This window comes from Candoia aspera, chromosome 2 (assembly GCF_035149785.1).
Source record: "Candoia aspera isolate rCanAsp1 chromosome 2, rCanAsp1.hap2, whole genome shotgun sequence".
Lineage (NCBI taxonomy): Eukaryota > Metazoa > Chordata > Lepidosauria > Squamata > Boidae > Candoia > Candoia aspera.
This window is the reverse complement of record NC_086154.1, coordinates 120322894-120338904: the sequence shown is the minus strand read 5'-3', so window position 1 is coordinate 120338904 and position 16011 is coordinate 120322894. Positions and strand designations below refer to the sequence as shown.

The following is a 16011-nucleotide window of genomic DNA, read 5'->3' as shown; positions in this document are numbered from 1 at the left end:
AAAGACTGTGCAAAGAAAAAGAAAATCATTTTTTCTGGCAGTAGTCACAGAGGGGCACACAAGGGGCATGTTGTCCTGCCTGCCTGTTGGACTCTTTGTCTACAGTCCAGATTACCAGCCTACTTCAGTCCAGAAATCTATAGCTGTTGGCCAGTGTCTGATCAACTCCCTGCCATGCTGTCACTGCTCCAATATTTATTTACCTACTGAGGGCTAACAACAATAAAAACAGAGTATGAAAAAAAATGACTCAAGGAAAGAACAATGGTCCATTTGGATGGAACAGCCCACAACCAACCTTGCATATATTAGATACCCTAAGGAGCCTTCCTCTCACCATAGCCCAAGGCCTGGGGGAAGAGACAGGTCTTCAGGACATACTTAAAGGAGAACAGTATAAGGCTAATTTGAATCTCTGAGAGGATGCTGTTACCAGGGGCTGGCATCATCCCCCAGACAGGCAGGTCCTATGCCACTTTATAGGTGATAACCAGCACCTTATATTGCATCCAAAAGCTTATTGGCAACCAGTGCAGCCCATGCAGCAGAGGTGTTACATGGGCATATAAAGGCATGCCCATCACTGCACCAGTTGAAGTAGTCTTCAAAAGAACTGTGTAGAACACATTGTAGTGGTCCACACACAAGTTGACCAAGGCAGAAGTAACTATAAAAGCCTCACCCCAACCCCAATCCAGGAATGTGTACAACTGGTGCACCAGGTGGATCTGTACAAAGATCTGGCCATAGCTTTCATCTGCTCTTCAACTCCCTGGAGACCAAGAAGACTTCCAAATTGTGCACCCATCCCAAACTAAAGGTAGAATTTCCCCACCCCTGGGTGACTCCCACACCCACAACCATTTGGTCTTGCTAGGGTTGAGCCTGATTCTGTTCTTCCCCTTCCAGCTCCCAGCAACCTCCAAGCACTAGGATAAGAGGTTGACAGCATAGCTTGGTCAAACCAGGGCCATACTCCTCTTTCCCTGCTGTTAGGACCTTGAGGAGAGAGAAAGGAAGGAAGAAGCCATTCTGACCCCCTGCCATTGCCCAGGGTGGGGGTGGGGGGCTGCTACTGGCAAGCTCAGGAGCAGCAGGCAAGGCAATCACATCCTTCTTTCCCATTTGCTGTCTGCTCTTTGTGGAGAGGGTGAGAGAGGCAGGGGAGAACCAGTGTAACTTCAGAGTATGAATGGGCTTCTAAAGAGAGGGATCCAGTTGACACTGAACATCTGGATCTTCAAAACTTTTGGGCTAAGTCCCTCACCAAAGACTCTTAAGGAAGCTGAGGAGTGATGAGTTAGAGGACAGATCCTCCTGTGGATAGATAACTGGCCAAAAGAAAGGGAACAGGGAGGAGGAGGAGGAGGAATTGGATATGATGACATTACTTCTAGAAGTATGAAGATTCTCATGGTGATGGATTTTTGGTTCAGTGTTCTTTGTGTAGACAAAATGGAGGCAATTTTGTAGAAGCAAAGAGACCGCAAAGAAAATAGCATTTGGAAAATAAAAGCACTTTCTCTCAAGAAAAATGTTTTAAAAATTAAAGTAGAAATAATTCAAATTTTGTATCCAAAATGTTTTTGCTAGATGTATTTTAAATTTTTAGTTTTGGCTGTTTGGGTATAGTAGGAATTCATCTCCAATGTTAATCAAAGTCTCTGTGTAGGGTCAGATCAGCCAAATTTAGGAAGGTACTGCTGTGTTTCTCCTGCTTATATTTTCTGTGTTTACCATTCTGTTGGCATATAACTTTTGAGTGTAAATTGGGAGGTGAAAAAAAATTCTGGAAGAGTGCACTGGTAGGCCAGGAAAACTACAAAGGTATCCATGTAACCTACTGGAAACTAAGTAGGGCTGATTCTTTTAACTTTTCATTTGTGTCCAAGCTGGATTCACACAATTATTTAAATAACAAACTTAATGGCTTTTCAGTGCCACAGTCCTCTCTCTTTTTTATAGAAGTGAAGATGGCAGCGACTAGCTCAACTCCAAAATTAGCACAAAAGTACAACCACGCAAAGGCAAAAAAGACTGTACTTATTAAGGGTGTGAGAATGGTGAGGGATCCACTCTGATGAGATATTTCTCTTCTTGGAGGTAATGCTTAAACATGGTAAAATGGCTTTCAGAGTTGTATCCTTCCAGCTTGACCAAGCAGCTAGTTTACTTCTGGGCCAGTTCAACCGATGGACTCAACCTTTGAAGATTTTAAACAGGCTGGAACCAGGTCATCTCCTTTTCTCTCACAGATATCTTCCATTCAGTTTGGTTTTATTTGCTCTGCCAAGTCAAGTGAAATAGGTGGCTATTAAAGAAAGGGCCTTTTTAGTGGTGGCTCTCTAGCTATGGAATATCCTTTCTGGAACCTCTTTGATAGCCATGTTTTATGAAGCCCTTTCTATTCACCTCAGTCAGTCCAACAACCAGTGATCTTCAGGCCAAAGCTCTTGGTGTCATAGTGATTGGCTATTTGTGCTTCTAAAACTGGTTGGTTCAAAAAACGCTTTCAGGCTGCTCATTTATTTTATTCTTCCACTCCAAAAGAAGCGATAAGGATCAATGAGGTTTTATGCCATTGTCATTCCATTCTGTCATTCATTGCTGATTTCTGTTGTTGTTCAGCTTGTATGCCCCTCAAAGATTAGGCACCACATGCTCCAGGCATGCAGGAGAATGTGTGTGAAATGTTTCAATTACCTTTAAAATCATGTTTAACACATTCCAGAAACATAGAATTAACTGAATACTCAAGTAGCATGGGAAGCATATTCTGTTTTTCATTGCAAGCAGATGTAAACACATGTTCAGAATATATTTCATAGACTACATTTGTAAAATTTCATCAGATTTACAGAGGTGGAAACCACACACCCAGAGCACCAGGCCTTTGTGAAAGTAAAGCTTTTAACACCACTTGATCACAGCCCACCCTCCTCTGAATACCTAATACCAGTTAAACACATAAACACACTTACTGCATTTTCAAATGTGAAATTTATTGGAAACATTCACCCTGCATGTATATCTGTGTATCCTACAAAAGTATGTTGAAACCTCATATTGCATTATACTGTAAGAAATATTCCCCTAAATGAAAAGAGCTTGTCTAGATCATAATTCTTTCTCATCAAACCGAAAGAAGTGCTCATCTGGGTCCAGGAGTTCATTAAAAAGGGTCCTTACGTCTTTGAAAGCATCCATCCATAGACTTTTTCCTGTAATGTATTATCACAGAATAATACATAAACTCAGTATAATATAAATGTTCTGCAAAGCATTTGAAAGAGGTACTTTGCACAGCATGTTGTTAATCCTTGAAGTACTAAAGCAACAGCTAGAGCCTTTGGAAAGTTTCTAAACTACTTCAACAGTTTTCTGGCTGACTCTGTGTGCACACGTATGTGTGTACTATATGTGCGTTTGTATATAAATACCTACGCTTGCACTGGGACTATGAACAAAGTGGCTGCACAGGCACACACATGCACACAGAGACACGGATACCCTTGGTACCTGTTCCTATCCATGATGACTCCAAAATGACCAACATGTATGTCATGATATCACATCCCAAGCCCCACCTTTTCATGCTTGCATTGTGACATTGCATGCAAGTTTAGCAAGGAAGGTAGTTTGCACTGTGATGTTACAATATGCTTGTTGCCGTTCATTCATTCATTCATTCATTCATTCATTCATTCATTCATTCTACAACTATAGACCAAAATACAGAAAGGAAAACAAAAGGAAAAAAAGTGGGGGTTTTGGTTATTGATGAAAAGGTAACTAAAAGAAAAAAAACCCAGAACTAATTAGGATTTTTTTTTATCCAGGGGCAGAATATTTTACTTGCTGGCTTCTGATCTTAGAGGGAGCAAAGCAAACTTTGGGGCAGTGCCAGGGATGTAAGATTGTACTGATCAGCCAGCGGTAGCTGAATATGAAAAAGGGAAGTCCACTAAAAGAGGTGCAAGGCGCCTGTTCCTAATATCTCTGCAGAAGAGGCAGTATAATAGAACATGGCATAGGGATTCCACTGCATTTGATCCATAAGGACATAATGGGTCACTATAAGGGACTGCTCTGAATTTCTCTTCCAAGGCAGCAGGCAGTAGGCAAAGTACCACAGCAGGCCAAGGTGAAGAACCTTCTAAATTTAGGTATTATATAGTTCAGATAATATAGTTTCCACATAGGGGTAGAGTGATGTTACAACACACTTGTTGTCACTTGCTCTTTTGTGAACACCTATAATGCACACTTTTGAAGTAAGTGTGTGTGTGGGGGGGCAGGGTGGGGCTTTCCTGGCAACATGCTTTGCTAAGCATCCCTGTCAAATGTTTCGCACAGTGCTCACAATCTATCAATACTGTAAGTGGCCTTAGGCATTCATTTCAAAGATGAAGGTGATATATAAATCAAGCCAATGACTCAATGACAGCCTGGCTTCTGATTCTTCAATTAAATCCCCCCGAGTTAGAAAAAGAGTACTTTTTTGCTGGAAAAGAATTTTTCTAAAAAACTTGAGAGGTAGACGTCAGCACTTTTAGCAGGGCAAGGAAAAGGTTATCCTGATTAGCCAACACAGATATTTCCTCCCTCCCTTCATAGTTAATTGAGGGCAAATTGTTAGCTTCATTTTCCTCAATAACTTTGTCCTGTAGCCTTCCTGGTCTTTTTGACGTTATGTCATTATTGCGTTTAATGATGATGTCATTCTTAACTGGCTGTAGCCTGCTTCAAGCATTTGAAGAGGCAATCTCATCTGGCAATACAGCAGTGCAAGTGAGCTTCCACGTCACGTTGGAGAATGTGAGAAGACAACTGTAAAAACAATGGCTTTCTCCCCGCCAATCTCTGTACCGCACACAGGGGACTGGTGAGACAGAGGTGATGCAATTCAACCAATGTTGGCAGGAAACAGCTTATGGTTGTGCAATCAGTAGTTCTCTTAGTTTGAACACGTAAAACAACACTTTTTATTTTTACTTTTCACTATTTTTATATGAACAGAAAACAGTGCATGCCTCTTGTAGGGTTAACGTGTGTGTGTGTCTCTCTGTGTGTGTCTGTGTATAAAAAGCTCTGGAAATTTTTCCATAAACAAAACAACTTGAGGGGGAAAAAAAGAATCTTCTCAGTGTTACATGGTTACTGTAAGCCCTTTGAGGTAGGCCAAATCATGAAAGAGACTCCACAAAGACTACTGGAGCTCTCCTTTATTGATGCAGGGTGTAAGAACAGATTCTTGAAAGCCTGTCAGAGATCCTCTCTCTCCCCTCTTATACTAAAGAGAATTAATCTTGAATTTCTCTCTCACTCCATCCTCCCTTTCAGGCCTGAGCTGGTGTTTACATAAAAGCCACTGAATACATCCTTCAAGGCCATCTCCATACAGCAGGGAGCAGCATCTAAGGATGCTAATTGACACTGGAAAATTTGGTTAGTATTTGGATGGGAAACCACTAGAAAAACCCAGGGCTGAAGGCTGGAATGGAAAGTAATAATAACTTAATAATAATAGTTTTTAAAAATCCGTATGGTTGTTAGGTTCACAAGGTGAGCTCACTGGAAAGAAGGACTTACTGTAGTCTTAGGAAGTGGCAGTATTTCACTGAACTTGGCTGATCTTGAAACCTGAGCCACTTAATATATGGATAGAAGACCATCAAGAAATCCAAGGGCTGCAGGCTAGATTTGGAAGTATATGAAAGAAAGTATTCCAGAAGGTAAAGGCAAACCACTGCCAGGAGCTGGGTTTGGTTGGAGGGAAAGACTTTACTTAACATGCACAAAACATGTATTAATAGGTCATATGATTGCTGAGATTGCATTCCCTACAAATAATAATTCAGCAGGGAGAAAGAATGTAGTTCAGCCAGTTTCTTCCTGGGCTACCTTTCTACCTAAAATGAAGAGTCATTTTTTGTTTTTGTTTTTAAGAGTGCAAACCCTCAAGTGGGCTCATTCATTCATTCATTCTTCTGCCTCCTGGGGCTTTTGACATCTTTTTGCTTACCCATGGCTCCCAACTGCCATTTCCATGTAAAAGACAGGCCTCTCCTAAAGAAATGGGACTCACGGCTTCTACTGTGACAGAACATCTAAGAGCAATTCCCAACTGCTAAAAAGCAGTCTGCCACCTTTAGGGATAAATCAGTGGTGGTACTTCTGATCCCACTGTGAGCCCCCATGAACAGTTGACTATAACATAAGCAAAATGCTATTAGCTTCTAAAATATAATATGTAGAACAGTGGAGAAGCAGTCGTTAAAAAAAATGCTGCTAATTTTCATATTGTAACAAAATATCTTTTTGTGCTCTCTGCCCAGAGTCAGAGTCTGCCTTTATGGTTCAAGTCAATGGGAAGCCTTTTGCCGGGGCTTGGATTGGCTTTGTGGAGAAACCAGCCTGGGTTCAAAAGGAGACTCCCACCAGGGCTGTGCCTGCTGTCTGCCTCGATCACTGCCTTGGGTGGCTCTAGCAAGGCTTCTCTTCTGCAGAAGCCCCAAGCTACAGCATGCTACTAACCTCTCTTCCGAAAAGATATATAAAGCTTGTGCTGGTTGGGGTTATTTTCTTTAACTACTTGAATCAAAGCGCTCAGTGAAAAAGTAATGGTAGGGTTTCCTTTTTCTGATTGGAAATTCTGACATCATTGTCCAGTCTGGAACATAAAACCATCCATCAACTGCACAGCCCTCTGCTGTCTCCCTCCTTCCTTCCCCTGGGAATTTCCCAAGTTTCCTGATGGCTTGATGAGTGGGAATATTGGCCTCCTACCAGCTTGGTTCTCACTGTCATTGTACTTCGCAATCACAGCAGGGCTGCAGCCTCTCTCCCAGGTATTGCAGTGTCAACTCACATTATCTTCCATTTCAGAAAGCTCCTGGAAGAAATCCCAAATCAACAGGAGGATCATTGCTTATTGGGGCTGACGGCAGCTTAATTTTTGCTTAGCTGGTCATCTTTTCATGGGTCCCTTCTCAATTGTTAACTGATCTCAGAGCAGGATAATGTGGTCCAGTTCTGCCTGGAAATGGCAACCACATGCTTGGGAAAAAAAGATACTGTAGGTGCCATACCTCCTGCTCTGCTTCTCCAGAGATCTTATCACTCACTTCCTTTCCCAGCAGCTGAGGTGCAAATTCTGAAATTATGCAGCTAGAGGAGCAGCAGTGGAGATAAGAGGAAGGTCTTCCCTTAGAGTTTGTCATTACAAAGCTTGAAAGCCAATACCTTTGGTCCTTCAGTATGATGTTTGCCACTGGCATATTGTTAGAACACAACTCAGTTTTGACCATTCTTGTAAAGAATGTCTAACCTTTCAGCAGCTCTGATTTAAAAAGGCATGAAACACGTGACTCCCACGTTTGCAATGTGAGAAAGCTCTGTCTGTATCCAAATGTTATCTCTTTCTTTTTGAACCCTAGCTTGTTCCCACCACATGTATTTTCATTTCATATTATTGTTTAGTCAAATTGACCTTATCAATACAGCAAGATAAAATTAAAATATAAACAAAGCATAATCAAATAATAGGAAGGGATACAACAATAAAACAAAGTAAAACAAAATACATATATATATGATCACGGTAGAAGGAGGCAGTAATCAGATGAGAGAGTCGCCTTTACAGGGCACCCCAATTTGTTCAATATATTGGGATCTTAAAACCCCATCTTAAAATATGAACATAGTAGTTCTGCACTGTGTGTGTGTGTCTGTATATATATATCTATATGTATATATGTGTGTGTGTGTATGTATGTATGTATTTATATGTATATGTGTGTGTGTGTGTGTGTGTGTGTGTGTATATATATATATATATATATATATATTTACTTACTTTCTCTGGAGAAAATAAGACAATCTAAAATTTGGGTCCCAGTATGCTCTTCTTTCCAACTGTGGAGATAGATATTTAAGTCTGATAGATGCATACAGTTGACAGTTAAACAGGATATGAGAAATATGCAGGTTCTCTTGTAGTATGGAATGTTGTGAAAGCATCCATATTTGGCCACTGGATCCAACAACTCAAATCTTGCTCTGGAAAAAGTCCTTCTTAAAGATTGGGGCAGACTCATAGAGAGGTATTTTTCAGGTTGAAAATTTGTTTTGTTAATAGCCAACCACTTTAAAGATCTATTTTTGGGTAAAAGCTCCAAGTCAGTTTGGGCACTATGTCCATAACCCTCTGCACAAAAAATTCCCTTGCTTGGGGGGCCCTGGATAATAAGTGCTGAATAGAGAGCCCACAATGTGAAATAACATCATAAAATTGACACGCCCACGTGTTAGGCTGCGTCATACTTAGCTGTTCAATTAGGCAGATTCTAGGAAATCTACTAAGGTCCATTGTTTGAATCTTCAGCCAATATGTAAAAACTTTAATCATTAGATAATATTTAGAGGATAAAAGCCTAATTCCGCTCTGACTGCTGAGGCAGATGTGTTCCTATGGGTTCCTAAAATGTGCCTCAGGAAGCACGTTTGAATTTGTTTGAGTGGGGTAGCTTTATTTAAACCCCATAATTCAGCTCCCTAAGTTATCGTCGGAATTCTTTTGGCCCTAAAGACTTTCAAAATAGGTGTCAAAGTGCTTGGTTTGTTGTGATAAAATAATTTGTATAGCCTTTTGATGCTTGCTTCGGTTCTTGCCATGCCTCTTCTAAAATGGTTCATCCACAAACCAGTGTTAGTGAAAGTCACCCCTAAATAAACATAAGAATTCACTTGTTCTCCATTTATATACCGATTGTTTCACTTTTTTTTTTACTGAATACCAGCACTTTAGATTTACTTTTATTAATAATTAGAGAGTTAAGAGTGCAATAGGAACCTAGCTTTTGCAACAATCTTCTCAGGCCAATTTGAGCTAATACTGTGCAGTGGCAGTATCGTAGCCAATTAGTTTTATCCGAGGCACGATTATTGCTAATTGAAACTTTCTTTCTTTTTGAATTAGGTGATTTCTTAACTTGTTCTTCCATCAAAGATTCTAGAAGAGTTCACAGAATAGACAACAAAATACAATCACACGTCAGTATAAGGTAACATCATTATTTAGATGCTGCAGAAAGACCATTAAAAGTGCTTTTAAAATATATTTGAGTCTCAACTATCTTGGGTTTTACATATTTACCCACTGGAACTATTTTTAAGCACTGGACAAATCATGTGGGTCTTTTTTTTTTTTTTCTTTTATTGGGTTTTCTTGCAGGATTACAAAAAATAAATGGAGTACAAAACTCCAAAACAATGAAAAAAGATGTAAATACAACTAAACAGAAAAGGAGGAGGTGGTGGTGGAGGAGGAGGAGAAGGAGAAGGAGAAGGAGGAGAAAGCCCCCCCTATAAATTTGGGGTTTAATAAAAAATGGGGGGTCTTTAGTATAAACCATGAAGATAACAACAAAAATAATAAGAGGTATTTTGTTAATTTACACATGGCTTGTTTTTTAATTTAAAACTTAGCCTTACACAGCATCTCTGGTTCAAGTAGCTTAACCATGTCTCTCCCAGAGCTCATATTATCCAAAGTAACGATTTAGGAACCAGAGACATTGTCCATGGCTCCTGGTCCAGGGTGTCAGGAAGGGAACGAGCAAAAAGAATCCAAGTCCCATAATGAGGTACCAGTTGCTTCTCAAGGTAGGTGAAAGCAAAGGGACACGTTTGACAAAAGCCCATCTGGGAAACGTTTTTTCTCATTTTTAGCACAGTAAGAGTTTCATTTGTTACTCTCAGTTCCCAAATTTTTCCAGGGTGATTTTTCAAATGCTTTTAGAATTACTATCCAACGTGGTTAACTTGGGTGGTTTGAATTCCAGCTTTTGTTGTTTTCTTTTAATACTGTCAAGTGCTTGGCTTCTACTTCTGTATGATTTTTTATTGTGAAGTGAATGGCTTTAGGAAATACAGCTGAAGTGTGAGACATATTCTAAAAACAAGCCCCATTAAATGCCTTGTTTATTGCCTCATTGTTCTTTATTCATAATTATTATCATCCCGTTGCAATACTTGAAAGGGGGACAAAGGTCAGCAGGGTGTGCTGGTGGGTCTTCTAGCGATACAATCACACACTTTTTGCACATTCTGGACCTTCATAAGGAGGAAGAACTTTGAGGCAGAGGGAATCCAGCCATCCAGGGCCTTTGGGAAAGGTGTTCAGGCTTCTACCCATCTCAGCCGATTGACAGCTGCAAGACCCACATCAGAATGAAAAGAGTGAAATAAACCAAGCCATCCTCTGCTCCTTAACTCTATCCTTCATAATGTGTACTGTAAGAAGCAAGAGGATGTGGGACTGCACTTACTGCTTTTATAGCTTGTTTGCCTGGCATCTTAACTTCTTTTTATGCATTTCAATATTTTTGCTCAGTGTCATCAATAATCCTGACAAGCAGTCACATTCAAATGTTGTCACATGCTCAAGAGGTCCTGCAGTCAGGTTCCACTGCCTCCTATCTCAAAAATCATGTTTTTACATTATTGGCAGTTGCTACTGTCTGACCTAGTAAAACAGCTGCTTTCTGGAACTTATTTTCTCCCATATTCACTTTTTAAGAGATCTGCAAAATAAATTAGAGAAAAAGACCTGCTCACAACCAACAGACTACTTGATGGACCACCTTTAATTTCTGGATTCATGCTGCCACTAATTTAAATTTTTGACCTCTTCTCTCAACCAAGGTATTTCATGTGTTTCTGAATATATTTAAATCTGTATGCCACCCTCCTGCTTGAAAACCTCACTCAGCACCCCTTGGTTGCAACTGCCAGGACGTGCTTCAAGCCTGTTAGTCTTTTCAAGACTGGCTGCCCAGCATCAAGCCAAGTGGGCCATTTCTAGGGCTTGCCACCTAAACAGGATCTGTAATATTTGTCTGGAGAACTTACCTTCCTGCGTGGCAGGCACTCAACTGTCTTGAAGTGATTTCTTTGGACAGGATGCTGCACCAAAGCTATCTAGACATATGAAACAGGTGTTAGCTATTTTCCGTTGGCTTTGACAGGGCTTTGCAGAAGTTGAAGAAGGAAGGTAATCATGGGGATGCCATGGCACAATCCTTCTCACTTTTCTCATTCTCCCAAATAGGGTTTCAAGCCAACAAACCAAAACAAGGGAGGGATGCCAAGCCCCTTGAGCAGAGGAGTCAATGAATCCTGCTAGAAGATGGAGAAGATCTGTGGATCCTGGAATCCTGCCATGTGCTGCAGTGGCAGGGAGAAAGCACAGCCTGTGCTGTGCTGTACGATGTCCTCCTCCATCATGGGTAATTATGCAGGTGGCCACAAGCTACATGGAATGTAAGATCACTCTGCTCTTCTGTGGAAAGAGCTCCTTCAGCCACAGTTAAAAATAGGGTGGTAACTGGAGCCACTATTAAATCATGCCCATTCAAATGAAAACCCAAAGTGTCTGCTTTCCCAACCAGGATGCCTTAGAGCTACTGAGAAGAAGCAAAGGCAGGGTTCCCCATATCATGGTTGAAAAATGTAGATATATTTCAGTGTATCTAATATTTGGCAGGCAATAGTATCTTTGACACAGCAGTGTATAGAAAACAAGTGGTTGTATGTTGTATTGGACAACTGAAGAGCATCAACACAAGTTTCAAGGCTTCATATCCCAAACTTGGCAAAATCAAGCCGTTCAAGAGAATGCCAGCAGTCCTAAAGGTCAGGTCAAAAGCATGTGTGCATGTGCAGTATGAGCTCACCATTGACACCTGAAGTTTGGTGCATTTCAAAGACTTGTGAATATTAATTTCTGCTGCAGTTTTCTTTTCTGGGGGAAAAAAAAACCCACAACCCAAAATATACCCTCCTGACATGAACAAGATTATTTGTTTTAGATACCTTGTAGTATAGCAACATCAGCAATGGATCGTTACCTTGTCATGGTGCTGGAGCTTGAGCACCTCAATGATGCCATGAGCTAAACTGTGAAGGGCCGCCCAAGACGGGAAGGTCATGACAGAGAGGTCAGACTAAATGCGATCCCTGGGGAAGGTAATGGCAACCCACCCCAGTATTCTTGCCGTGAAAACTAAATGGATCAGTACAACCAGAGATATGTCGGTATACCATCGGAAGATGAGACCCTCAGGTCGGAAGATGGTCAAAATGCTACTGGGGAGGAACAGAGGATGAGTTCAACTAGCCCCAGACGCGATGACGCAGCTAGCTCAAAGCCGAAAGGATGGCTAGCGGCCGACGGCGCTGGTGGTGAACGGCGAATCCGATGTTCTAAGGATCAACACACCATTGGAACCTGGAATGTAAGATCTATGAGCCAGGGCAAATTGGATGTGGTTACTGGTGAGATGTCAAGATTAAAGGTAGATATTTGGGCATCAGTGAACTGCAATGGACTGGAATGGGCCACTTCACATCAAATTACCACCAGATCTACTACTGTGGACAAGAGGACCACAGAAGAAACGGAGTAGCCTTCATAATTAATAGTAAAGTGGCTAAAGCAGTGCTTGGATACAATCCAAAAAACAATAGAATGATCTCAATTTGAATTCAGGGCAAGCCATCTAACATCACAGTGATCCAAATATGCACCCCAACCACAGATGCTGAAAAAGCTGAAGTAGAGCGGTTCTGTGAGGATCTGCAGCACCTACTGGACAACATGCCTAAAAGAGACGTTATTTTCATCACAGGAGACTGGAATGCTAAGGTGGGCAGTCAAATGACACCTGGAATTACAGGTAAGCATGGCCTGGGAGAACAAAGCAAAGCAGGACATAGGCTAATAGAATTTTGCCAAGACAACTCACTCTGCATAACAAACACTCTCTTCCAACAACCTAAGAGACGGCTTTATACATGGACTTCACCAGATGGACAACACTGAAATCAGATTGACTACATCTTTTGCAGCCAAAGGTGGCAGACATCTATACAGTTGGTAAAAACAAGACCTGGAGCTGACTGTAGTTCAGATCACGAACTTCTTATTGCACAATTTAGGATCAGACTTAAGAGATTAGGGAAGACCCACAGATCAGTGAGATATGAGCTCACTAATATTCCTAAGGAATATGGAGTGGAGGTGAAGAATAGATTTAAGGGACTGGACTTAGTAGATAGGTCCCAGAAGAACTATGGACAGAAGTTCACAACATTGTCCAGGAGGCGGCAACAAAATACATCCCAAAGAAAGAGAAAACCAAGAAGGCAAAATGGCTGTCTGCTGAGACACTAGAAGTAGCCCAAGAAAGAAGGAAAGCAAAAGGCAAGAGTGATAGGGGGAGATATGCCCAATGAAACGCAAAATTCCAGAGGTTAGCCAGAAGAGATAAGGAATTATTTTTAAACAAGCAATGCACGGAAGTGGAAGAAGACAATAGAATAGGAAGGACAAGAGATCTCTTCAGAAAATTAGAAACATTGGAGGTAAATTCCAGGCCAAAACGGGTATGATCAAAATAAAGATGGCAAGGACCTAACAGAAGAAGAAGAGATCAAGAAAAGGTGGCAAGAATATACGGAAGATCTGTATAGGAAGGATAACAGTATCGGGGATAGCTTTGATGGTGTGGTCAGGGAGCTAGAGAGACATCCTGAAGAGTGAGGTTGAATGGGCCTTAAGAAGCATTGCTAACAAGGCAGCAGGAGACGGCGGTATCCCAGCTGAATTGTTCAAAATATTGCAAGATGATGCTGTCAAGGTAATACATGCTATATGCCAGCAAATTTGGAAAACACAAGAATGGCCATCAGATTGGAAAAGATCAACTTATATCCCCATACCAAAAAAGGGAAACACTAAAGAATATTCAAACTATCGAACAGTGGGACTCATTTCACATGCCAGTAAGGTAATGCTCAAGATCCTGCAAGGTAGACTTCAGCAGTTCATGGAGCGAGAATTGCCAGATGTACAAGCTGGGTTTAGAAAAGGCAGACGAACTAGGGACCAAATTGCCAATATCCACTGGATAATGGAAAAAGCCAGGGAGTTTCAGAAAAACATCTATTTCTATTTTGTTGACTATTCTAAAGCCTTTGACTGAATGGACCAAAACAAATTGTGGCAAGTTCTTAAGGGGATACCAAGTCATCTTGTATGCCTCCTGAGGAATCTGTATAACTACCAAGTAGCAACGGTAGGAACAGACCATGGAACAACAGACTAGTTTAAGATTGGGAAAGGAGTACAGCAGGCTTGTATACTTTCACCCAACCTATTCAACTTGTACGCAGAACACATCATGTGACATGCTGGGCTTGAGGAATCCAAGGCTGGAGTTAAAATTGCTGGAAGAAACATTAACAATCTCAGATATGCAGATGATACCACTTTGATAGCTGAAAGCGAAGAGGAACTGAGGAGCCTTATGATGAAGGTGAAAGAAGAAAGTGCGAAAGCTGGCTTGCAGCTAAACCTCAAAAAAACCAAGATTATCGCAACCAGTTTGATTGATAACTGGCAAATAGAGGGAGAAAATGTAGAAGCAGTGAAAGACTTTGTATTCCTAGGTGCAAAGATTACTGCAGATGCTGACTGCAGTCAGGAAATCAGAAGACGTTTAATCCTTGGGAGAAGAGCAATGACAAATCTCAATAAAATAGTTAAGAGCAGAGACATCACACTGACAAAAAAGGCCCGCATAGTTAAAGCAATGGTGTTCCCCATAGTAACATATGGCTGCGAGAGCTGGACCATAAGGAAGGCTGAGAGAAGGAAGATCGATGCTTTGGAACTGTGGTGTTGGAGGAAAGTTCTGAGAGTGCCTTGGACTGCCAGAAGATCAAACCAGTCCATCCTCCAGGAAATAAAGCCAGACTGCTCACTTGAGGGAATGATATTAAAGGCAAAACTGAAATACTTCGGCCACATAATGAGAAGGCAGGACACCCTGGAGAAGATGCTGATGCTAGGGAGAGTGAAAGGCAAAAGGAAGAGGGGTCGACCAAGGGCAAGATGGATAGATGATATTCTAGACTCCTCGCTGGGGGAGCTGGGGGTGTTGATGACCGACAGGAAACTCTGGCGTGGGCTGGTCCATGAAGTTACGAATAGTCGGAAGCGACTGAATGAATAAACAACAAAGTATAGCAAAGCAAGAATAAGCAGTTTTAAAACAATAACAATGCAACTGTAATTAAAAAGGCTCCTAGAATCTTCTCTTTTTTCTGTGATTTAAATTTTGGAAACATGTCATCCCTGAGCAATTCTCATGCTATTTGTGCTATAAAGTTCCAGGATGGAGAATCTCTAATGCAGTGACTCCTGAAACACTCTTTCTGTTTTCATTGTAAAGGGAATCAAGGAAGACATTCCACTCCAAAGTTTTGGCAGAGCAGGATGATTTCATTGCATTTGCTACTAAAATATGGGAAAGAAGTTTGGCACCTCCATATGAGTTGGGACTGTCATTCCAACACATCTGGAGGGCCATAGGATGAGCATGCCACCTTAAGCTTTTCCTATGCCCACAGAATTTGTTGAACTGTTAACAGAAGAGGGATAGACAGGATAAGAACTTGGAGAAGAGGAACCTGGGATCTGCAGGGTACAGGAGCATCACAATCTTAGAAGGCTTTCTGAGTAGCACAGAAGAGAACTTTGCATCCCAAGCAGCTTCTTCTACCGGTGCATCCTCTCATACTCTGAATCTTGATAAATAGAGGCACGCTCCCATACCAACACTCTACCTAGGAGTTTCAAACAAGCAAAGGATAGAATCATCCAACCACTTTTGGGCCAAAATAATAGTAATGAGGACAGGCTTTACATTACTTCCAAGGTGGCTAGAAAATGCTATGAAAATGCTTTAAGTCACTTTAGGGGAAATGGCTTAATTGCTTTAAGTATCAGTCTTTGTACTAGTTCAAATGTTTGTGTCTCAGTGAGCAGAAATACCATTGAGTCTTATAAGTAGACAAGCTCCTCCCTTCATGGTAGAATGTGACCCCAAAATTCTCCAATTGATGATTCTGATTTTTTCATACAACTCCTCTGCATCAAGCCAG

General features: G+C 41.2%; 1 non-coding gene across 1 annotated transcript; it reads left to right on the top strand.

The window, feature by feature from the left end:
- Nucleotides 1-8892: 8892 nt before the first annotated feature.
- LOC134492643 (U4 spliceosomal RNA) lies at nucleotides 8893-9032 on the top strand. Its single transcript, XR_010067501.1, has one exon. It is a non-coding gene; the product is annotated as a U4 spliceosomal RNA (small nuclear RNA).
- Nucleotides 9033-16011: the final 6979 nt, after the last annotated feature.